This window comes from Motacilla alba, chromosome 9 (assembly GCF_015832195.1).
Source record: "Motacilla alba alba isolate MOTALB_02 chromosome 9, Motacilla_alba_V1.0_pri, whole genome shotgun sequence".
In the NCBI taxonomy this organism is placed as follows: domain Eukaryota; kingdom Metazoa; phylum Chordata; class Aves; order Passeriformes; family Motacillidae; genus Motacilla; species Motacilla alba.
In genome coordinates this window covers 23683541-23707712 of record NC_052024.1, presented here as the reverse complement: position 1 = coordinate 23707712, position 24172 = coordinate 23683541, and the positions used below count along the sequence as shown (strand labels likewise).

Genomic DNA, 24172 nt, shown 5'->3' with positions numbered 1-24172 from the left:
ATTCTAATCTGGTTTTCTAAAGCTCTGCAATAAACTCTGCTGCCTGGAAATCAGGTGGGAATCAGAGGGTGAATGAATCCAAACACAAAATTATGCAATGAATGTTTTCACTGGATACAATTAGGGCGTATTATACTTTTAAAGACCTGCAGATTAAACTACCTGAAAAATGAAATATTTCACCCCAGCAATCAAATCAAGAAATAAAAATGGAGTTTCTCTGGGTTTTATGGCTAAAAAGCTGTTTCACAAGAGATGTTTCCTCACTCCCATCTGTACACAGATTTTCTGGAGAGCTGCTGGAGTTCTTTTCCATGGAGGTTATTTTGGTCACTATTCCCCTTTCACATGCACACGAGGAGCTACAGGCTATTTTTTGGTACCAGAATGATCTTTATCCTGCTATTTTTACTTCTCATTGCTGTGCTTTTGCCCTTGGCCTCTCTGCACAGCTTTCCCAACTCCCATTCCTCCCCCAATCCCAGTTATTTCCATCCTTTCTTACAGAACCTCATTTTATTCTCCTTAAAAGTCCTTAAAAGCTTTGAATTTAGGGCCTCAACTTTCCAGCAGAGCCCCAACGCTGTTACCCAGCCTCTGGTTCTCACTGTGCTATTTTTGCAGCGTGAATTTTGAAAATTAAAGTGTATTCTGTAGATTTTGGGGCTTTATAGTATGCTAAATCTTACTGGGCTTGATGATCTGAAAGGTCTTTTCCAACCTAAACGATTCTGTAGTTCTTTAATATGTTAAATAAACAGAATAAATAAAAGAGTGAAGCTCAGCTGGGCCCAAAAACCAAACTCTGAGCACTCCACATTTAGGGAGCATGACTGAGGTGGAATAAAACTCCTTAAAATCTTTTAAATTGTACTTTTTATGCACCAGGAGGATGTGCTTGAGAGAAAATGCTTCTTCCTGCTGATTCTTATTGGACTTTCTCAGTGCTTACAGGAATTATTTAAAATAAAATACATAACTACGGGGTCAAGCAAAAAGCTGTTAAAATGTTTTCATAAGTAGGTGGCCAAGAAATAATCAGATTTTCTCTTAGAAACCGAGCTAGGAGCCCACTCAAACAACAACTCGTGGTGATTTAACGTCGTGGTTTTTTACAGTGGAAGAAATTATGAGGAAAAAACTCTGTTTTTCTCTTACCAAATATTGCCAAAATCACCTGCAGCTCGTTCCTTTCTGCAAGGACTAACAGGCACCGAGCCTGGAAAGGCACCTGAGAATTAAAATGATTGCCATGCAATTTGCCCGAGTGTTCACACAGGAAATGCCACGAGCTGGAAATCCCACTGGGAACTGGGGATAAATCCCACTGGGATATTGGGATCAATCCCACGGGGAATTTGGGATAAATCCCACTGGGAACTGGGGATCAATCCCACTGGGATATTGGGATCAATCCCACGGGGAATTTGGGATAAATCCCACTGGGAACTGGGGATCAATCCCACTGGGATATTGGGATCAATCCCACGGGGAATTTGGGATAAATCCCACTGGGAACTGGGGATCAATCCCACTGGGATATTGGGATCAATCCCACGGGGAATTTGGGATAAATCCCACTGGGAACTGGGGATCAATCCCACTGGGATATTGGGATCAATCCCACGGGGAATTTGGGATAAATCCCACTGGGAACTGGGGATCAATCCCACTGGGATATTGGGATCAATCCCACGGGGAATTTGGGATAAATCCCACTGGGAACTGGGGATCAATCCCACTGGGATATTGGGATCAATCCCACGGGGAATTTGGGATAAATCCCACTGGGAACTGGGGATCAATCCCACTGGGATATTGGGATCAATCCCACGGGGAATTTGGGATAAATCCCACTGGGAACTGGGGATCAATCCCACTGGGATATTGGGATCAATCCCACGGGGAATTTGGGATAAATCCCACTGGGAACTGGGGATCAATCCCACTGGGATATTGGGATCAATCCCACTGGGAATTGAGGATAAACCCCACATGGAACTGGGGATAAATCCCACAGAGATATTGGGATCAATCCCATGGGGAATTTGGGATAAATCCCATTGGGATATTGGGATCAATCCCACGGGGAATTTGGGATAAATCCCACTGGGAATTGAGGATAAACCCCACATGGAACTGGGGATCAATCCCACAGGGATATTGGGATAAATCCCACAGGAATATTTGGAACAATCCTACAGGGAACTGGGGATAAATCTCACAGGGATATTGGAATAAATCCCACAGGGAATTTGGGATAAATGCCATAGGGATATGGGGATAAATACCATTAGGAATTGGGGATAAATCCCACAGGGAACTGGGATCAATCCCACAGGGAACCAGGGATATTGGGATAAATCCCACAGGGATATTGGGATAAATCCCATTGGGAATTTGAGATAAATCCCACGGGGAACTGGGGATAAATCCAGCAGGGATATTGGGATAAATGCCACAGAGAAATTGGGATAAATCCCACAGGGAATTTGGGATAAAACCCACTGGGAATTGGGTATAAATCCCATAGGGAATTTGGGATAAATCCCATAGGGAATTGGGTATAAATCCCATGGGGAATTTGGGATAATTCCACTTTTCACATTTAAGCTTTCCCTCAATATTTCCGTCCATTTTTTTGGAACCTTCTTGGGTTTTTGGGTCGTGAACAACGGCAGCAATCCCAGGGGGAAAACTAAGGGATGCAAATCCTGAAGTTTCTGTTTTGTGGGGCACTGGGAGAGGGAAGGAGAGAGGCTTTTCCTCAGTTTCCACCACTGGAATATATAAAATATACAATTAGAAATATATAAAATATTACAAAAAATTTAATACGTATAAGTATATAGTGAATTATATATTAAAATATATTAAATATATTATAATTTATATATTGCAGTATATATATTATATATTCTATATTATCTATTCTGAATCATATAATATGTATGTAATATTCATAATATATATTGTGTCTATCAAATAAAGAAATATAAATCTATCAGACGTGCTGACAGCTGGAAACCTGACCAGCTGGAATCTGCATTAATGCCCAGAACAATTCACCCCCGTGGGAGCTTTGTGGCACCAATTATTCCTTTGCAAGAAACCAACGAAAAAACTAAAATATCCTTTAGCCAAGGAATGGCTAAGCAGGAAAAAAAAATAAAAAAATCAAAGTATTCCCATTTGCAGGCCTAAATCTCTGCAAGGCACAATCTCTGAGCAAAAACCTCTATTTTGTACCTCAGGCATAAATAAAATACAGTTTGTGCTGATCCCAGTGCCTTTTCTGGCTGGAATAAATACTTCAAAGCATTATTTTGGGGGTTTAAAAATAGAATGTTTTGGCCTGCCTGAAGTCTGGGTGGCACCACTGGATGTGGCAGGGTGAAACTTGGAGTTTTACTGCTGGCTGGCCTCGTTCTGCAGGATTAAAGAGCTCCACCAGGTCACAGAAAGACAAGAGCAAGGACATGAAGCATTTAAATCGGCTTGCATGGAGGTTTCCTGGGAAAAAACGGAGTGGCCACGATTCAAAAACTCCTTGGAAGTGAAGGAAAATGGAAGGAAGCTCCAGAGCAATGCTGTGAACAGAGCAGGAATCTGACAGATTCCTAAACCTCAATAAATAGAAGGAAAAAAAAATCTAATTTTCCTGTATAGAACATGATGTGCTACGGATGTAAGTCATGTAGATAATTTATATATAATTTCTAAATAAAGTGCTTGGAGCATCCCATTCCTGGTGGTATCCCATTCCAGGGAACAGTCTAATCAGCATAATTTAATTAATTTTTCACCAGAACTGAAGGAAAACCCAGCCTACCTTAACCACAGCTCATAAATCAAATTAAAACCCACTGTACTGAAACCACTGAGAGAGAAAATGCTTTATAAATAGATAACAAACCTTGAAGTTCACAGATCTTTTTGCAAGGAAACAACACAAAATGTTATTAATTCCAACATCCCAGCCAGGGCTTTGTTTGCAGGTTTATTTTGGGGGAAATTTTGCCAGGGTCCCTCTTTGATGTGTCCCTTTCAGGATTATTTTGGGAGGCATTTTTGGAAGCTGTGTCCCACACGAGTGGACAGGATGTTTGTGAATTCTGCATTTGAAAATGGAATTGTTGCGTCCTGATGGGATTTGCCTGGAAGCTGCCAGGATAAAAACTGGAACAACATTCAGGCCATGGAAATTCCTGCTCCAGAATCCAGCCTGGGGCAGATTTTCACATCCCACTCCCACCAACATCCAACAAACACCCAGAGACGGGGAGGACCTTGGGCAACAGAGCCCAAACACATCAAACAGAGGAATGCTGGGAGAAAATTGGAAGAATGAGAGACAAATGATTAAAAACCCAGTAATTGTTAAAGTGCAGGTGGTTTGGGAGGAGAAGGGACATGGAAAAACAGGAATATGTCCTGCCAAAACACCAAGGGAAGCCCCGTGGCCAATTCTGCCCCAAAAATGCTCCTTGGCCACGTGGTTCTCCCACACAGATGCAAGACAAACTCGATTTGACACCAATTATCCTCTGCAGGGACAGCCTTGTCCTTCCCACCACATTCCCACGGCACTGACTTTACACCCAAAAAAAAAGAGATTGCCCTTGGATGGGCTGAACTCCAAGGTAATCATCCCTCAGTGCCACCTCTGCTGCTCCTCATCCATGAAGGGCTTTTTCCAGCTTTGCTTCTTTTCCCACTAAATCCCAGCATCCCCTCATTTTCCAGGCAGAGACTTGCCAGCCTTTAGGAAGAGCCCTCCTAATTCTGTGTTTAGCCACCAGCAGATTTGTGCCATGAAAGCTTTTCATCATCTCCACTTGGTGTGCTGCTGTCCAAGAACATTTCCAAAGGGTGCTGCGGGCTGGGCTGAAACTTGGGATCGCTCCAAGGCGAGTCAATCCCAAAATCCAGAGCTCTGTTGTGGGTTTTAATGAACCGTGTTGTGTCTTAATTGCACTGCACGTTCCACATTTCCAATGCACAGCATGAGGTGAAAGGGACGGGAAGGAAAATCAAATTTAGTGACTGGGATTGACAAAATTCCTTTCTTTTCCTTTCAGCGCAGCCACGAGGGTTTGGGAGGGAATGTGAAGAAACAGAAGAGTGAATTTGCCCAAAGCCCCTGCCTGAGGAGGAGTGCAGCCCAGTCCCGGGAGACTGAGGAAATATTCTTTACTGAGGGAAAAGAACAAATCACAGAATTCCTTCGTGGAATTCAGCGGGAAAACAGGAGGGCTGGGGAGAGAGAGTCACCCAGCTCTGATCTGCTCAGAGCGCAGATTCCTGCACGGAGCACCCCTCTGGATAAATGCTTTTTATCTTATTTCAAGGAGAAATGAGAGAAGGAGAGTCCAGCCTGGTCTCTCCTCCACGAAGAACGAGGAGTGCAAAATCCAAATATAAAACGAAACTCCTGCAGGCCACAGTAACACAAGAATTGTCGAGTTTCTCCTAAATAAAGAAGCTGAGATGAGAGATCTTGATAAATCTGTGCAGAGAGATACTTTAGGAAGAGATCAGCAGGTGATAAGGAAGTTCTGTCCCCAGCTGGCAGCATTGCACAGGGAGTGACATTGGCACCCTTTGAATAAGTGCTGACAGCTGGAAAACAGAGCCCTGCACTTGGCAAAAAAAAAGATGAGGGGGAAAAAAAACCCTGATAAAAGAATAGGAAGTGATTTATGAGTAAGAGAAGAAAAGGCATCTGGTGCAGTTGTGAAGGTCAGAACGTGGCAGAGCAGAGAGAGGCAGTGCCAGGAGCTGGGAGCAGAAGGAGCAGCAGAAGGAGAACAGGCTGGCTCAGCAGCAGGGCAGCAGCAGCTCAGCAATTCAGGAAGGGAGAACTGGGCTGGGCTCAGGGCTCCTGGCAGAACTTCCCAGCCAGGGGGAAAAGCAGGATGAAACCAGATTGCCCAAAAACCTGGGCTGCTGCAGGTCTGCTGGAAGACAGGGCCGAGCAGAATCAGGGGGTCACAAAGTGCTGTGAGGGGCAAGGACCTCAAATCCCACCCCATTCCAGGGGCAGGGACCCCTGCCACTGTCCCAGGCTGCTCCCAGCCCTGTTCAAGCTGGCCTGGGGGTGACATTAAATCCCATTCCAGGGGCAGGGACCCCTGCCACCTTCCCAGGCTGCTCCCGGCCCTGTCCAAGGAACACTGGGGGTGACATTAAATCCCATTCCAGGGATTATATCCCATTCCAGGGCAAGGAATCCCATTAAATCCCATTCCAGGGGCAAGGACCCCTGCCACTGTCCCAGGCTGCTCCCAGCCCTGTCCTAGGAGCACTGGGGGTGACATTAAATCCCATTCCAGGGACAAGGACCCCTGCCACTGTCCCAGGCTGCTCCTGGCCCTGTCCCAGGAGCACTGGGGGTGACATTAAATCCCATTCCAGGGGCAGGGACCCCTGCCACCTTCCCAGGCTGCTCCCGGCCCTGTCCAAGGAACACTGGGGGTGACATTAAATTCCATTCCAGGGATTATATCCCATTCCAGGGCAAGGAATCCCATTAAATCCCATTCCAGGGGCAAGGACCCCTGCCACTGTCCCAGGCTGCTCCCAGCCCTGTCCTAGGAGCACTGGGGGTGACATTAAATCCCATTCCAGGAGCAAGGACCCCTGCCACCTTCCCAGGCTGCTCCCAGCCCTGTCCAAGGAGCCCTGGGGGTGACATTAAATCCCATTCCAGGAGCAAGGACCCCTGCCACTGTCCCAGGCTGCTCCCAGCCCTGTTCAAGCTGGCCTGGGGGTGACATTAAATCCCATTCCAGGGGCAGGGACCCCTGCCACCTTCCCAGGCTGCTCCCAGCCCTGTTCAAGCTGGCCTGGGACACTTCCAGGGCTGGGGCAGCCTCCCAGGGAGGGATTTTTTCCTCATCCAAACCTTTCCTTTTCCAGTTTAAAGCCATCTCCCTGTCAGATGTGGAGCCTCCTTCCCACCAGGGCACGTGGGACCCCTCCCAGAGTTTAAAAGGTTGGAAGATGAGGAGGAACTGATCCAATAACACACCAGGAAATGACCAGGATGGGTCAAATTCATCAGACAATCCTGAAATTTGGGGAAGATCTTTTAAGGCCATGGAGTCCAGCTCACCATCACCACGGTCACCACGCCCTCAATGCCACATCCCCACCTTTTCTGAGCACTCCAGGGGTGGTGACTCCACCGTTAAAGCACTTTATTGCCAGGCTCTCCCTTCTCTCACAGCTCCCGGGAGAGGTTTGCTCCTCATTTCAGTTCTGCTGCTCAGGTGAGCAGCTCCAGCTCCTGCCTGGTGCTCTGAGACCATTTTAGCTAATTCAGGTTAACAGAGAGGAACTGCCCTCCCAATAACTCTTAACTCACACCCCCTGCAGCGGCTGGGGACAAGCCACAACATTATTAAACAGAAAATAAAGAGGATAAAGGAACTCCTTTAAAAAGAAATGACTGCATGTAACTACCTCCACACTTCTAAATTGTTATTCCCCTCGTGAGCAGCTTTTCACAGCTTATTCAAATTCACATATTGTCCCTGCAGTAGATGCAGCATTAGAAAAATAATTACAGAAGATGACAAATGAAGTAAATTGTACCCAAACTGTGGCTATAAACCAAAAAAAGCTGTCTGCTCTGTGCTGGGTGTTTTGAGCTATTCTCAAGCGAGTTCAGAGGTTAATTCAATAAATATAATGGTGTTTGCCAGCTTCAGAACCTGTGCAACATCACCCTTCAACACCCCACAGCCAGCATCTCCAGAGAGCAGACATTCATCCCAGCACAGGGAAAATCCTGCTCCAAGCCCTTCTGGAAAAGACTGCAGCAGTTAAAATTTAATGAGCAGGCTGCAGAAAATGGGTAAATTTATGCTTAAAGCACAGAGCTGCTTCATTCTGAGCTCCTGGGCTCTGCTCAGGAGGTGGAAGCCTTGAGGAGGAGGAGAAGTTTGGGGCTAAGGAGGCTCCTCGTGGTTGGTGGTGGTGGTGATGATGATGGTGGTGGTGATGATGGCAGTGTTGGTGGTGATTATGATGGATTCTAGTGATGATGGTGGTGATAATGGTGATGGTGATGATGGTGATTCTGGTGATGATGATTCTAGTGATGATGGTGATGGTGGTGGTGATGATGATTCTAGTGATAATGGTGATGATGATTCTAGTGATGACGGTGGTGTTGGTGGTGATGGTGATGATGGTGGTGATGATTCTAGTGATGATGGTGATGGTGATGATATTGGTGATGGTGGTGTTGGTGGTGGTGATGATGATGATTCTAGTGATTATGGTGATGGTGATGATGATGATGATTCTAGTGATTATGGTGATGGTGGTGGTGGTGATGATGATTCTAGTGATAATGGTGATGGTGGTGATGATGGTGATGATGATGGTGATGATTCTAGTGATAATGGTGATGATGATTCTAGTGATGACGGTGGTGTTGGTGGTGATGGTGATGATGGTGGTGATGATTCTAGTGATGATGGTGATGGTGATGATATTGGTGATGGTGGTGGTGGTGGTGGTGATGATGATGATTCTAGTGATTATGGTGATGGTGGTGATGATGATGATTCTAGTGATAATGGTGATGGTGGTGATGATGGTGATGATTCTAGTGATTATGGTGATGGTGGTGATGATGATGATTCTAGTGATAATGGTGATGGTGGTGATGATGGTGATGATTCTAGTGATTATGGTGATGGTGGTGATGATGGTGATGATGATGGTGATGATTCTAGTGATTATGGTGATGGTGGTGATGGTGATGATGATTCTTCTTGTGAGATTTGTAGAGGTTTTAGGATGAGGGGAGAGATGAGAATCTCTCCATGTTTCAGAGGGCTGATTTATTACATTATCATATATTGTATTAAAGATGTTATATTAAAACTACACTAAAAGAACCGAGAGAAAGGATCCACCAGAAGGCTGGACAGGAATAGGAGGGAATGGATAACAAAGGCTGTGACTGAGCAGAGTCTGAGCAGCTGCATCCTTGATTGGTCATTAATTAGAAACACCTCCCATGGACCAGCCAAGGCAGCACCTGTTGCATCCCACAGCAGCAGAGTTCTTGGTTACATTTCTTTCCTGAGGCTCCTCAGCTTCTCAGGAGACGAAAATCCTGGCAAAAGGATTTTCATAAAACATCACGGCAACAATTCTGGCGATGGTGATGATGGAGATCCCAGCTCTGGCCCATCCAGGAATGCTGCACTCAAGAGCCATCCCACCCTCTCTGCTTGCAGCAGGCAGCCCCACAAGCAGCTGGTATTTAGGAATCCTTCTCCACTCCATCAAAGATGGGTGATTACCAGAGGGAGTCAGCAGCAGTGGGACTGGTGCTGACATGGAGGCCACACAAAGTGCTTGGCTGCAGTTATTTGTGACTGCAGGCAGAGCTTGGCGCTGCTGCTGGCTCTCCGGGCACACCTAAAGGCTGAATCCCAGGGAAAATAGGGAAATAAACTGTGATTTGGGAATGTCTGATGAGAGATTCCCTCCCAGGGGCACAGCCCTGTCCCATCCCTGTCCTCAGGAGTTCATCCTGAGCGCGGAGCCGAGATGAAATCACGACCATGCATTTTAATTCAATCAACCTGAAGGGTTTTTTCCTTCTGCTAATGCAAAACTAGCATCTTTAAAAAGAAAAAGCCCTACAAATGAAATCTGATAGTGTGAACAGCACAGAATGAGTGTGGGGGAAGTGTGGGACACACTGCAAAGAGCAGAAACTTAACTCCACTTTTAAATTCAGGGGATCGCAGCCTTAAGAATGTTAACTCTGCTTTTCCAATTCTTCAGACGTTTAAAGCAAAAATTAAAGGGCATTTTCCCATTCTCACTGTGAGTGCCTTCACCTCTGCAGTTGCAGAGTTTACAGAGCACATAACAAGCAATGCTTAAAAATCATTAATCAGGGGGGTTTTATTCCTGACAAAAGTGCCCAAATTGCTGCTGACATGGGACTCACACGTCAGGATTTTCTCCCTGAATTCATAATGGCACAGACATTTTAGAAATAGATTCCAGAACCCAAATGAAAACCTCAGCAGAGAACTCAGGCCGCTGCAATAGAGTTAAGATTTGAATTTCAGAGACAATTTTTTGCTTCAGATGTGAATGCAAAGCCATGTATGAATCCAGAACTGAGCATTTTGGAAGACATGAGCACCATTCCTAAATGTTAATAATAAATGAATAAACTACAAAGCCCTGGATTTCCTGGATTAAGGAAGACAAGAACAACCTGCACCTCTTGCTGCTGGAACCTGCTGCTTCTCCAGGGCTGCCTTGCAATGCGATGTTGAGAAACCAGAGATGAGATTTCCCCTCTCTAAAATCCCTCTGGGGATGGAGGAGGAAGAGGAGAAGCAGAAGGAGAGGTCTGGGTGTGGTTCCAGGCAGGGATGCAGCAGCCCCCCTGCTGCTCCAGGATGACAAAACCAGCACGGGTGAAGATGTTGGTTTGGGGCTTTCCTGCCAAAAATGGGGGATTTCTCCAGCTCTCCATGCACAAGCCCCCAGAGCAGCATTTGGGGACACGGTGGCTTCAGGAGTGACGAGTTAAAATGTTCCTGACAGGAAGCTGATGATGCTGACCACATGAATGCAATCAAAGATCTCACTGAAGCTGCTTGCACCTCACTGAGGGCAGCAGCACTTGGAATATTCGCCTCCCTGCGAACAACACAGGCTGTAATAAACACCTTCCCTGTCTATCTGTATTATAACACACACATAAATAATAAATCCAGCCTCTCTGGTGCCAGGCAAGTACTACACAAACACCCTCTTGCTTTACACACACTGCAACAAAACTCCTCTCCCCGAAGCTGTCATCCCTTTGAACTCCAAAGCCAACTCAGAGCAGAGCAAAAGTGTTTAAAGATAAATGATGTGCAGCCTTGCCAGAAAAGCTGGGAGGGAAATGCAGGGAAGTGCTCTCCCTCCTTCTGGCTGCTTTGTTGTTTCTGACACAGCAGTGGAGTAAAAAAGGAGAGGATTTGGTTGGGAGTAGGAGTTGTGGAGTATTTTGGGGACTTGATGTTCTGTAGCCCTTGGTGCCAGTCTGAAGCCTGGAAGTGGCACAGAGAAGCCAGGGTTTGTCATCCCAGGAACAACACTTACTCCTAATGCTGCCAGCATCACTTGGAGGAGAAGAATTTGCAGCATTTTGCCCATTTTTGGGGGTGATGCAGGAACTGGCAGGATTTATGTCCGTGATGGGACCCAGAGGAACAGGGAGCTCTGATGGGCTTCCATCTGCACCAGGCCATTTATATCTTTTGCTTTTATTTTTTATAAAATAAAATAAGTTACATGATATTTTTAGCATTATTTTTTTTTTAGCTTTTCAAAACCAAAATAATGGACTTTAACACAGGTGCTGGATATAAAAGTGACAAACCTTGTGTACACAAAATCAGCTCCCTGGCAAATCTGCACTAACATGATCTGTTTTCATAAATTCTTTATCAGGGCAAGCCTGGCGCTGAGGTTGATGATTTTGCTGCTCAAAATATGCACACAAATTAAATCAGCTTCAGAATCCTGGTGCTTGGCTTTACTGTGGGTCCACCACAGAAAATAATTCCTGAGGGGAAATGCAACAATAAATTGCAATGAAAAGCAAACTGTTCAGAGCCAGGCTTTCCATCATCCCCGAGCAGCTTTTAGCACCCCAGACTGAAGGGGAAACTCAAAACTCAGCCCTCAAGGGGAGCTGCTTTCACCCTCACCCTCTCACAGGAGCAGAGGAACACCTGGAGCCCATTCAGCCACCCAGAGCAAACAGCTCCTGCACAGACAGGAATTCACCTCACCTGGGGAAACCAAGGATGGGACGGACCTAAACCAATCCTGGACTTGTGCAGGGCAGGGAAAAGGTGTGCACACACCTTGGGGGCCACTCCCTGAACAGCCCAAATGCCAAGAGCTGGGGCCAAGGTGAATTCCAGCAAACGCAGCTGGAATGATCCTTTTCCTGAAGCCCTGAACTCCAGGCTTTGTCCTGCGGGGTGTGCACCTTGAAAAGCCAAACACAGCTCTGTCCCGGTGATGCCTTCAGTTTTAGCTTTGGATTTCTCAGATTCTGCCCTGCATTCTGACAGTTTGTGACTCTGAACTCCACGTGAAGTGCCAGCAGCTCTCCTCACAGCTCAGCCCCACAGAACAATCCTTTTCCAGCCCCAGAACCAAGGACACCGCTGCAGCTTCAGCCCCAAAAGTGCAAACAGCAGGGAAGGGAGGAGAGCAGCCTGGGAGGGTGGGACTGCAGAACCTGGAGCTGGGACTGGACAGTAACCCCAATGTGGAAAGGGACCAAAACTTATAAAGTGTGAACCAGAAATTCATTTTAGGAAGCAGTTCCTGGAGAAAAGCTGGCTCTTTACAGACCCACACCACTGCTCTCCAAAGAAGCAGCTCCAGCTGCAAATCCTGCAAAGAACAGCCTAGAAACCAACTCTGGGCCAGCTCAAGAGCCAAATTCTTCCACAGATTTAACTCAGGGTTGGATTTGTGACCTTGGGTCTCAGACACAGCTCTGGGAGTGCTTTTGGGGCTGGGAAAAAACTTCCAGCTCCTTTTTTTGCAGCTCCTTTTCCCAGCCCTGCCCTCCCAAGGTCTGCCTGGGAAGGCTGAGCAGGTCCCAGCTTTAACCCAGGGAAAGCCATCAGCACAAACACCTCCCTCAGGAGCCCCAAAAATAGGAATATGTTTCTATTATTGCAGGAAATACATCGTGCAGGGTCAATGAGCACCTTCATGTGATCTCCTGCCTCCCCTGCAGCCTAATGGAGCAGCACCAGAGCATTTCCCTTTCTGCCTTCTCAGCTCCTCCAAGATAAATATTAATGGCCAAGCACGGAGGGAACACTCCAGTGACTCCTCTGCAGCTATTTCAGACTAAATAACCCTTTAAAGTGTTTTTTTTTTTTTTTTTCCACTTTAAAGTTCCCCCCCATCTTTTCTAGGCTTTGCTTGGGTTTCTCCTCGGTGCCATTTGAAGTACAAAAGTGGGTTTGGGGTTGGTGCAGGGCTGCCAGGTGTGGGGAGAGCAGCTCTGGGCCAGAAAAATACAGTTTGTTTTTTTTTTCCTGAAACTTCTCCTGAAACTGCAAAATGCAGGTTTTTTTTCTTCTCTGCTGGTAAGAAAAGCCCCCTCTGAGGGGTGAATTTGCAAGGTGGATCTCATCTCTGAGCGTTCACCCTCCAACACAACACCACCAGCTACCCCAGGCTCTGAGAAAAGGATGCTCAGAGCCCAAAAAATATTGGCCAGCAGCCATTTACCCCGTGTGAAACCACAGAGAAAACACAAATAACACAACCAGGGCCCAACTCTGTTAAAAACCCCTTTGCAAATATGGCATTTCTGCTTTTAACACGGGATAAAGGCAGTGGGGACGTGTCTGTCCACGGGCAGTGCCTCCTGTGGAGCTGGCGTTTCATTTAAGGTTGTCTTTCTCTCCTCTAATGAGCAGAAAATTAATTAAGGAGACCAAAGCCTCTTCCAACAATGCACAAACCACTCCTCAAGGCCCAGGGTGTGCTCCCTCCCTCCCTCTGAGAGCTCAGGGTGTTTTAACAGGGTATTTTATATTTTAACAGGGTATTCTACCAGGGCATATTGTATTTTTACAGGGTATTTTTACAGGGTAGTTTGTATTTTAACAGGGTATTTTAACAGAATATATTGCATTTTAACAGGGTATTTTATATTTTAACAGGTATATTGTATTTTAACAGGGTATTTTAACTGGGTATTTTGTATTTTAACAGGGTATTTTATATTTTAACAGGGTATTCTACCAGGGTATTTTGTATTCTACCAGGGTATTTTTTATTTTAACAGGGTATTTTGTATTTTAACAGGGTATTTTAACAGGGTATTTTGTATTTTAATAGGGTATTCTACCAGGGTATTTTATATTTTAACAGGGCATTTTTTATTTTAATAGGGTATTCTATATTCTACCAGGGTATTTTGTATTTTAACAGGGTATTTTTTATTTTAACGGGGTATTTTAACAGGGTATATTGTATTTTAATAGGGTATTGTAACGGGGTATATTGTATTTTAACAGGGTATTTTATATTTTAACAGAGTATTTTATATTTTAATGGGGTATTTTAACCGGGTATATTGTATTTTAACAGGGTATTCTACCAGGCTATTTTATATTTTAACGGGGTATTTTAACAGGGTATATTGTATTTTAACAGGGTATTCTACCAGGGTATTTTGTATTTTAACAGGGTATTTTGACAGGGTATTTTGTATTTTAACAGAGTATTTTATATTTTAATGGGGTATTTTAACCGGGTATATTGTCTTTTAACAGGGTATTCTACCAGGGTATTTTGTATTTTAACAGGGTATTTTGACAGGATATTTTATATTTTAACCGGGTATTTTCTATTTTAACAGGGTATTTTGTCAGGGTATTTTAACTCTGTGCCCCCCAGCACGAAACAGAGTGCAAATCCCCAAGTAAATATGAAACGAATAATCTGGAGTCTGCAGGTTCCAAAATCAGCTCTGGTGTACATTCTGCTGTGAACAATTCCCTGGTTTGGGGAAGCTGGAGAGCCTTGCAGAGCTGAGACCACAGAGTCTGCACTTTGGACAGAGGCAGAGGGAGCTGGGGGAATTTCTGCCCAGAAAAGCCAGGCCTGCATGGTTTTTCCTGGCTTGTTTTGCTGCCAGGTAATTTGATTTTTCAGCATAGTTTTCTCCCGTTGACACAACACTTGACACTTCTGTGTTCCTGGGGATCCCAAGGGGTGTTTCCCACTCTAAACTCACAGGGATCTTCACATCTGCCGAGGCAGACCCTAAATCCAGGGAGACTGGGACAATCCTGGACCCAGGAGGGATGGGGGGATTGAGCTGAGAGCTGAGCAGAGCAGGAGGAGCTGCCAACAGCACGTCCAAAATGGGTTTGTGTCCCAGCCTGCCCAAAACCCAGCAGGGATGAACACGTTATTTCAATAAACTCCAATCAAACCAGCCAGGGAAACACAAATTCCAGATGCAGGCCTTATTCCTTTGCAGTTGTATAAACACTAAAGAATTGTTTTGGGTCAAGATAGACAAAATATCTTTGAAAATTTTGATTTAAACAGGTTAGGAACAAGCCTGGGCACCTGAGTCAGTGAGTTAATTAAACAAGGAGTTTTCCTTGCATAGGAACCACTGCAGATCCTGAGGGTGAGGCTGGAGGGAAGGGTTAAAAATGTGCCAGGCAGTGCCACATCACTGATTTCATCTTCCCTTGGGGAAAAAAAGCCTTTTCAAACTGAACCTCTGCTGAATTTCTCACCTGAGAAACTCAAGTGACAGAAAAGTCAGGGTTTAAATCCCAGCTGATTGCCCAAAGGCTCCTTCCTTCCCTCCCTGTGAAGCCAGGCAGGAAAAAGAGAAACCTCGCAGAATGAATTCTCTTAAACCAGAACTTTCTGGCTCAAAGAGCACTCCTCTATAAATAGTGCAAATCCTCCTGCAGAGCTGTGTCACCCAACAGGCTCCAGGCACAGCCAGCTGCCTTGGGGACATCACTGAACAGCCAAAACACCCAACACAGGAGTTCCCAGGGAATGGGAACTGCAGGGATGGCAAACAGAACAATCCAAATTCAGGATTTTATTGGAGAGAGCCACAGCCAAGTGCCACCTCTCCAGCACTGCTGAGCATTAATAAATCAGATTATTAACTTGCTACAAATCAAAGAGAGGTGAATGTTTGTATCACAGATGCACAAAAAGGACTTTTAACCCTCTGCTGTTTGCCACAGCCTTTCCATAGGAGCAGGCTCAAAAAGCCGTTTTCTCCTCATTTCTTCCTTCCTGCTGAAAGCCACAATTATTCCACCAACTCCACATGCTCTGCCCTGGCAATTTGTAAATGAAAAGCTGAGCTGCCGTTCATTAGGGCTGGCTAATTAAAAGTGACTGTATTTATCAGGAAAACTGCATGTTTTGCTCCCTGAACATCACTGGAGCAGGCTCAGGGCTGTAACTTTGGCTGCTTCTGGAAGTTATTCACAGCAGCTCTTGTCAAACGACTTTTCAGCCATTTAAATAAATCTTAAATTCCTCAGCAGCCATTAAAAAAAAAACCAAACCCACACAGCAAAACAAAACAAAACCAAAACAAATAAATAAAACATAAAAAAAACCCCCAAACAAAAAACCCGTCCGAACAAAACAAACCCCTTAAACTTAAAGCTGCCTGCCAAAAATTGTCCTTGAATTTTACATTCCGTTAGAAGTGTGACCTGAAATAAATAAATAATAAATGGAGAAACATTTCTCCATTTCAGGCCCCAAATTTGAAGCAGCTGGGACAGCCCTGGATAAATCAAGGGAAAGAAGGAAGCCCACGGTGCCAGGCAGGGTTTGGGATCCTCCACGTGAAAATGCACTACAAGTTTTTTAAACTCTTATTAGCTTTAAAGGTTTTCAAAGCTTTCAAAGGCTCAGTTGCCCCATCTCTGGGTCAGGAAAGGGTTACCCAGCAGCGAGCAGCAGGTCCTGAGCCAAGGCAGGGAGGGCTCAGGGCAAGCACCAGGGCAGCAGGAAAGCCAGGAGAGGCTGCAGGCTCTGTCTGCCCCCCTGCCAGAACCCGGACCTGCCTGCAGGCTGCTGCGCTGCCAGCAACGATTTTAAACTTCAAACACATCCAGGAGGGTGAAATACTAAACCTTTAAATCAGGGGCAAGCAGGTAATGACAAGAGGCAGCTCCTTAGGCAGAGCTTTTGGAGCCTGATTTAAGATTTGCTCCTCACTTGCAAACCTCCTGTTTCATGCAGGGTGTTACACATTTATAAATATTACCATATATATATATACACACCTTGTATTTATATGGTTTATTTTTTAAGTTGTTACCAGCTGAAGGTTATCCTCCCGAGAGCTTTTAAGACAAGGATTTTTCCAGAATCCCTTTTTTGTTTTTTGCAAATATTTCCATGTTCCCCTGCAGAGTTTATCAAAAAGCAAAGCCACGGAGGGGAGAAGGGCTGATGTCATTCATTTGTAAGATCACAAAAAAGGACAAAAAACCCTTTTGATAACGCATGAAATGGGATTAATCTCATCATTCTGTTTATTTAACATTAATGCTGGCTGGGAGTGTTTGTCCCCAGCCAGTTAACTCCCTCATTTTGGAGTGGGGATGTGTAAATACAAACACAACAATTCGGAACGGGAAATGTGGATTTTCCTTCACCAGCAGGACACAGCAGAGCCTGATCCCAGCTCCCCAATCCCCACGGATTCCCTTTGGGAGCACCCAGCTGGGACTCTGTGAGTTATCCACAAACTGGGGGCGCTCACGGGACAAGGAAAGGGAAAAGAAGGGGAGAAAAGGGGAGAAAAAGGGAGGAAATTTGATTTGATGTCGGCTCCTTGACTTTTCAAGGAGCAGACATCAAACGGGAGGGCTGCTTTCACACGAAAGCAATTACAAATGCAGAAATCTGGCTGAGAGGATGCCAACCAGGTCAGGAGGCACAAAAAGCCCATTTGGAATTGCACACAATTTCCACTGGAAAATGAAAATAAAAGGGATAGTGAGAAGGTGTGAAGTGGAAGCCACGAGGCCAAGAGAACAAATGTGTAATTAGATAAAAAAAGTCCACATTACAGGCCACAAGCAGTTAGTTATTGAGTTCAAAATAAAAATAATTTACGTGTCATTTCTTGATTAGACAGTTCAGCCTTAAAAAACCTTCTAGAAAGAGAGCTGCAACTCCATTTTAAATTTGTTAAAATAAAGTACTGTCAACCTCACAGTTTGTGAGACTATAAAATAAAAAAAAAAAAAAAAAGAAACAGAGGAATCTCACACATTTAATCCCAACCTTAACAAAAAAAAAACCAAAAAAAACCCCAAAACAAAACAAAACAAACAAAAAAAAAACCCCAAAAAACCCCAAAAAATCCACAGGGGTGTAATTGGAACACACAGGACTGGGTCACTCTGCAAACAAGGGACACCACGACGAGCTCCCTGCTGTCCTCTCCCCACACCTGGGGCAAAGCAGTTTTGAAGGCAGCTATGAAGGAGCACAGCCCATTTCTGAGTGCTGATAATGCCACAAAAAGCTCTTTTGCCAGCACGGCAGGCCCGGGGCACGGCTGGCATGGCAGAGGCAAAGCTTTGCAGGAACAATTCCCTTCTGTGAGCACACCACAGATCTGGGGTTTTTTTTTTTTTTCCTCGGTGTTTTGTTGTCCTGCACACACAAAACTCGTTGTTCTTTGCTTTTCCTCCCCTCCCAAGTGCTGGGGAGGTGCTTGGGGCTGTGCACAGCCACGTATTTGTGTGGAATTCCATCAGAGGAGCAGGGGATGCTCACAGCTGAGGAGATCTCTGAAGGGAGAGCACCAGGAGCCACAGCTGGGGGCCAGGAGATGACGGATGCACAGGGAATTCCACAGCCAGCCACAAAAGAAGGGATTTGTTCATTCAGAAATACCCAGAAAAACCTGAGCTACGCTTTGTACCTCGCCCCCTCGCCTCTGTTTTGTGTTTGCAGGACCAAGGGCTGAAGCAGGAAATCTGTGCAGGAACAGGAAAACAGCTTTTCCAGCAGAGGAGGAAATCAGGACTCCAAAGGCACACAGGGCAGGGCTGGGGGGGATTTTGGGAATTAGGAATCCTTCCCTCGGAGGGTGGGGATGGGATGGGATGGGATGGGTTTCCCAGTGCCAGGGCCAGGCTGGACAGTGGAAGGTGTCCCTGCCGTGGCTGGGGTGGGATTTATTCAAACAGCTATTAAAATATCCCTTCTCAATCAAACAGGTTTTTGCTGCGTGAACACCATCCCTGGTTTCAAATCCAATGCCAGGTCTGATTTTAACCAGCCTCCAAAGGGATTTTTTGTGGGGCAGATGAGGCAGACAAGCAAAGCCTCCTCCCGTGAGCCACTGGCAGGATGAGCAGCACACCTCTGAAATACGTGCAGGACAGAGACAAATGATGCCATTGCTGTCACTTATTCTGATTTTTTTTTTTTTCCGAGTGAATCTGTGGGATGTGAAGATTTTCCTTCCCCTGGGTGACTCTTGGCACGGGGACAAAACCACAAATCTGGGTCTGACCCAAACAGGGCTGCCCTGGGAGCCTGATCCAGGAATTCCTCCTGTGGGATGAGCCCTGCAGGGAATGAACATCTCCCACCACAGCAAAAAGCACTTTAAAAGCACTTGGCAAACCTGGCTCCTCCTCAGGACCTGAATTCTTTTTAACTCCCTTTTATACACATGAATAAAGCACAAATTGGGATTTCTTTGTGGAAGTTATTTACAAATGGAATAATCTCGATTGTATTGTCTTTTAAAAAATTGGTATTTGAAAAAGATTTAATTATTTAGTTATTTTTATTATTTAATTATTTTATTATTTAGCTATTTTAATTATTTAGTCATTTGAATAATTTAGTTATTATTTTATTATTTTAATAATTATGAAAATATTTCCCTTTTGTTGCATTCTGTCTGACTTTAATCACGATTTTCATCAGAGCAATCAGGAGCCTTTAATATCATTAAATAAATATCATTGCCCAGACTGATTCCACTGCAGACAGACACACTTCAATGGACAAAAAATTCACCTTAGAACACCCAGCCTAGACAATGACTTTAAAAATAAACAGATTTCTTTTTATAAATAAATTATCCAACCACTGATTAGGTTTAGCCCCTTGGGTCCCCAAACTCATCAGATCAGAGCTGATTTCCACCTGTAGCAGGCTCCCCTCAGCAGAGAGAGCAAAACTAATTAACACATCTTTATTGCTACAAGAAAATGTGCTGGGTAGAGCCTCATTTAGCAAACTTCCAGCTGTTACTAGATCATCTCGGACTTTTCAAGGAGCAGACATCAAATGGGAGGGCTGCTTTCACGTGAAAGCAATTCTAAATTCAGAAATCTGGCTGAGAGGATGCCAACCAGGTCAGGAGGCACAAAAAGCCCATTTGGAATTGCAGACATTTTCCATTGAAAAATAAAAATAAATGGGATAGTGAGAAGGTGTGAAGTGCAAGCCACGAGGCCAAGAGAACAAAAAAATTGCTGAACAAATGGAATAATGTGGCATTTCAGTAAGATGGAAATTGTTGAGATATTGAAATTATGGATGAATTCAGTATTGGCCTGACGAGGGCAGCAGCTGAACTCCAGCTTCCCCCCAACTTCATTTATAGTGGTACCACTGTCAAATGAAGAAAAAAGAGGAAAATTGGAGTGTTTTGCAAGTGGACCACGTAAAAATGCTGGAATAACACAGAATTATTGATTTATTGGGAGTTTATCACCATCCCCTCCCTTCAGAGTGCAGCCAGGTGTGGTGACCTGGCACACAAACACCATCCCAGCCCCCTCAGGGAGCTTTTTATCCCCAAAATTCCCATTCCAGCCCTTCTTTTTCACTGGCAGCTTTTCACAAAGCTTTTCCAAAGGACCAAAGTGCTCCATTTCAGCCACCCTGTCTCCACGAGGTGCCTCTCACTTCACGAGTCACCATGAATAAAATAAAGAGTAAAACAAAGGATAATCCACTTTAACTCTACCAACACGCAAATCCAAAGCTGCACACGCAGAGTTGGGTTTCAAGCTGAGCAGAAATCCCAATAAAGAAGATTTATTTTATTTGAACACTCTGAGGGAGGTGTTCCACCACGGAGAGCTTCTCCAAGTGGCTCTGGAGAGAGCCACAAGTGCCAGGTGTGGTGACCTGGCACACAAACACCATCCCAGCCCCCTCAAGGAGCTCTTTATCCCCAAAATTCCCACTGTTTTTCACTGGCAGCTTTTCCAGGACCAAAGTGCTCCATTTCAGCCACCCTGTCTCCACGAGGTGCCTCTCACTTCAAGAGTCACCATGAACAAAATAAAGAGTAAAACAAAGAATAATCCACTTTACCAACACACAAATCCAAAGCTGCACACACAGAATTGGGTTTCAAGCTGAGCAGAAATTCCAATAAAGAAGATTTATTTTATTTGAACTCTCTGAGGGAGGTGTTCCACCACGGAGAGCTTCTCCAAGTGGCTCTGGAGAGAGCCACAAGTGCCAGGTGTGGTGACCTGGCACACAAACACCATCCCAGCCCCCTCAAGGAGCTCTTTATCCCCAAAATTCCCACTGTTTTTCACTGGCAGCTTTTCCAGGACCAAAGTGCTCCATTTCAGCCACCCTGTCTCCACGAGGTGCCTCTCACTTCATGAGCCACCATGAACAAAATAAAGAGTAAAACAAAGAATAATCCACTTTACCAACACACAAATCCAAAGCTGCGCACGCAGAGTTGGGTTTCAAGCTGAGCAGAAATCCCAATAAAGAAGATTTATTTTATTTGAACTCTCTGAGGGAGGTGTTCCACCACGGAGAGCTTCTCCAAGTGGCTCTGGAGAGAGCCACAAGTGCCAGGTTGGCACATCCCTGGCTGTGTGACAGCCTGGAGCCCGTGCCAGGGGGCCCATTCCTCTGTTCCCAGAGAATTTACGGAGCTGCAAATAGCAAGCCCTAGCAAAGCTGTATTTCACTTGTCTTGCCATGGCTGGGAGGAGAAGAGTGCTGCTCCTCCTGCTGCCAAAATTCCTTCAGCTCCCAAATTCCAGCTTCTGCTTTTAGATCAGACAGGCCTCAGCTTCAACCCCCCCCCACAAAATTCCCTCTCCCTTGTGGGAAATGGATTTGTAGAGAAACACTTACAATGCATTGGAATTAAAAAATAGTTGGTTTCTGGTTGTGGCAGTGTAAATTATCACCTCCCTATTGTTTCACCCTTCGGGTAAGACTGAAAATAGAAGATTTTAAACGCCTCTCAGTCGCCCCATCTCTGGGTCAGAAAAGGGATTCACCCAACACTCCCTGCTCCGTTTGGGAGCCTGGGAATGCTGTTAACTCCGGATGAATCCTAACCCAGCCTCTGGGGAGATCTGCTAAGCCTTGCCTGCTCCAGGGGTGCTTTTAAACCTGCATCAGCAGTTTATGGTGAAAGAGCCAAGCCAGGCACTGTGAGCCTGCCCAAAGCGGGCACCGCCAGCCCCCCGCGCTCAAACACCACCTGAGCGACCTCTCCTGCCTCCTGCCCCCCAAACACAGCCTTTCCCAGGATATCACGGGGGAATTCTGCTGTTCAAAAACCTCTCCACCCCTCTGGAGCTGCTGAAGCTTCCCAGAACTCAAACCCACCAGCACTGGCCAAACCTCACCCAGAGCCAACACAATAAATACAGGAAAAGGTCAGCAGGGAATACCTGGAAAACCAGGGCTGGAGGAGCTAAAATAATCCTGGGAGGCAGCGACAGGGTTGAAAAAAAATTTCAAAAATATTTTTTAAAAATATTCAAAATATTTCAGAGCTCACCTGAGCTACCTCTCCTGCCCACCAAACAGAGCCTTTCCCAAATATTTTGGATGAGTTCTGCTGTTTAAAAACCTCTTGGAGCTGCTGAAGGATCCATTGGCTCTCCCACAGCTTCCCAGAACTCAAACCCACCAGCAGGGGCCAAACCTCACCCAGAGCCAACACAATAAATACAGGAAAAGGTCAGCAGGGAATACCTGGAAAACCAGGGCTGGAGGAGCTCAAATAATCCTTGGAGGCAGTGAGAGGGTTGGAAAGGAAAAGAAAAAAATATTTCAGAGCTCAAACACCACCTGAGTGACCTCTCCTGCCTCCTGTCCACCAAGCAGAGCCTTTCCCAAATATTTTGGATGAATTCTGCTGTCTAAAAACCTCTTGGAGCTGCTGAAGGATCCATTGGCTCTCCCACAGCTTCCCAGAACTCAAACCCACCAGCAGGGGCCAACCCTCACCCAAAATAAATACAGGAAAAGGTCAGCAGGAACAACACCTGGAAAACCAGGGCTGGAGGAGCTCAAATAATCCTGGGAGGCAGTGACAGGGTTGGAAAGGAAAGGAAAAATGTTTCTGAGGAGACACAGGTGTAAAACCCACATGGGAAGAGGAGCTGACAGTCTCAGCAATACCCGAGGATGCCCCGGAGCTGCACCCGAGGATCTGTGAGGAAAAGCAGGTTTTTGTGTCGTGGCTATTCTGAAAAACAAGCGCTGGAACCCCCCTGCCAGGGCAGGGCATCCCTGCACCTCCCTGTCCTCCCTGGCTCCTGCCTGTGGGTACCAGGAGGAAAAATCTGGGGAAAATCCCGATTTTCTGCTACTTCAGCCTCCCGGAGCTGCTCCCGAGGGCAGAGCAGCGTCGGGGCAGGGGGAAAACAAGGCTGGAGCTGCAGCAGGAGCAAACTGTGTTTTCTACATCAGCTCTGCACCCCAAAACCACGTCCTGGGTACCTGTGGAGCTTGAGCAGAGGGGCTGTGGCACAGCCTCGGGGACAAAAAAAGCCATTTTCAGAGGGTCAGTCACCCCTCTGGAATAAAGGAAGGAATGTGGTTTTAGCTGGAAAATAAAAACCAGTAAAAAAACCCAGGGCCTTCAAGGAAGCTCCTTCCTGGGGCTCCTCCAGCTCCAGAGCTCTGAGCTGATCCCTGGATTTACCTGATTTCAGTGGATATATATATATTTTTTTTTTAAATATTTTTATATATATATAGATTTACCTGATTTCAGTGGAGATATATATATATAGATATATATAAATATGTATATATATAGATATATATATATATAAAATTAAAAACAAATATACCTGATATACTTATATTTTGTTTATACATATATCCACTGAAATAGCTAAATATAACCTTAATAAAAAACATCAATTATTTATTAATTATCTAAATATTAATATGAATAATATCAATATTATAAAATGCTATACATTATATCTAAAATATAATATATAATATATCTAAATATCTAATATCTAATATCTAATATCGAATATCTAATATATAATATATAATATATAATATATGATGTAGAATATAGAATATAGAATACAGAATGTATAATGTACAATATATATGATATAATATATTGTATATATAAAAATAAAAATAAAAAAGTTTATATAGATATATAATTTATGTATTAAAAATATAAAATATACATATTTTCCCCCTTTTTTCCCTTCACATTTTTATAAATTTTTTTACACTCCACTTCAGCAAATTGCGCTGCACACACAGCTGCTGGGGAGGAGCTCCAGGGGTT

At 44.9% G+C, this 24172-nt stretch overlaps 1 protein-coding gene across 4 annotated transcripts in view; it reads right to left on the bottom strand.

Annotated features, from left to right (window-relative positions):
* Positions 1-24172, bottom strand: part of PPM1L (protein phosphatase, Mg2+/Mn2+ dependent 1L) — a 65757-nt gene that overhangs the window by 17228 nt on the left and 24357 nt on the right. Inside the window, exon 1 of one of the 4 annotated variants that reach the window (XM_038145664.1) lies at positions 22696-22718. The exons of 2 other annotated variants lie outside the window; for them this stretch is intronic. The gene's annotated coding sequence lies outside the window, so the exon portion shown is untranslated. Of the gene's footprint in view, positions 1-22402; positions 22550-22695; positions 22719-24172 lie in introns of those variants that run through there. One more of the 4 variants, XM_038145662.1, reaches the window with a different exon arrangement.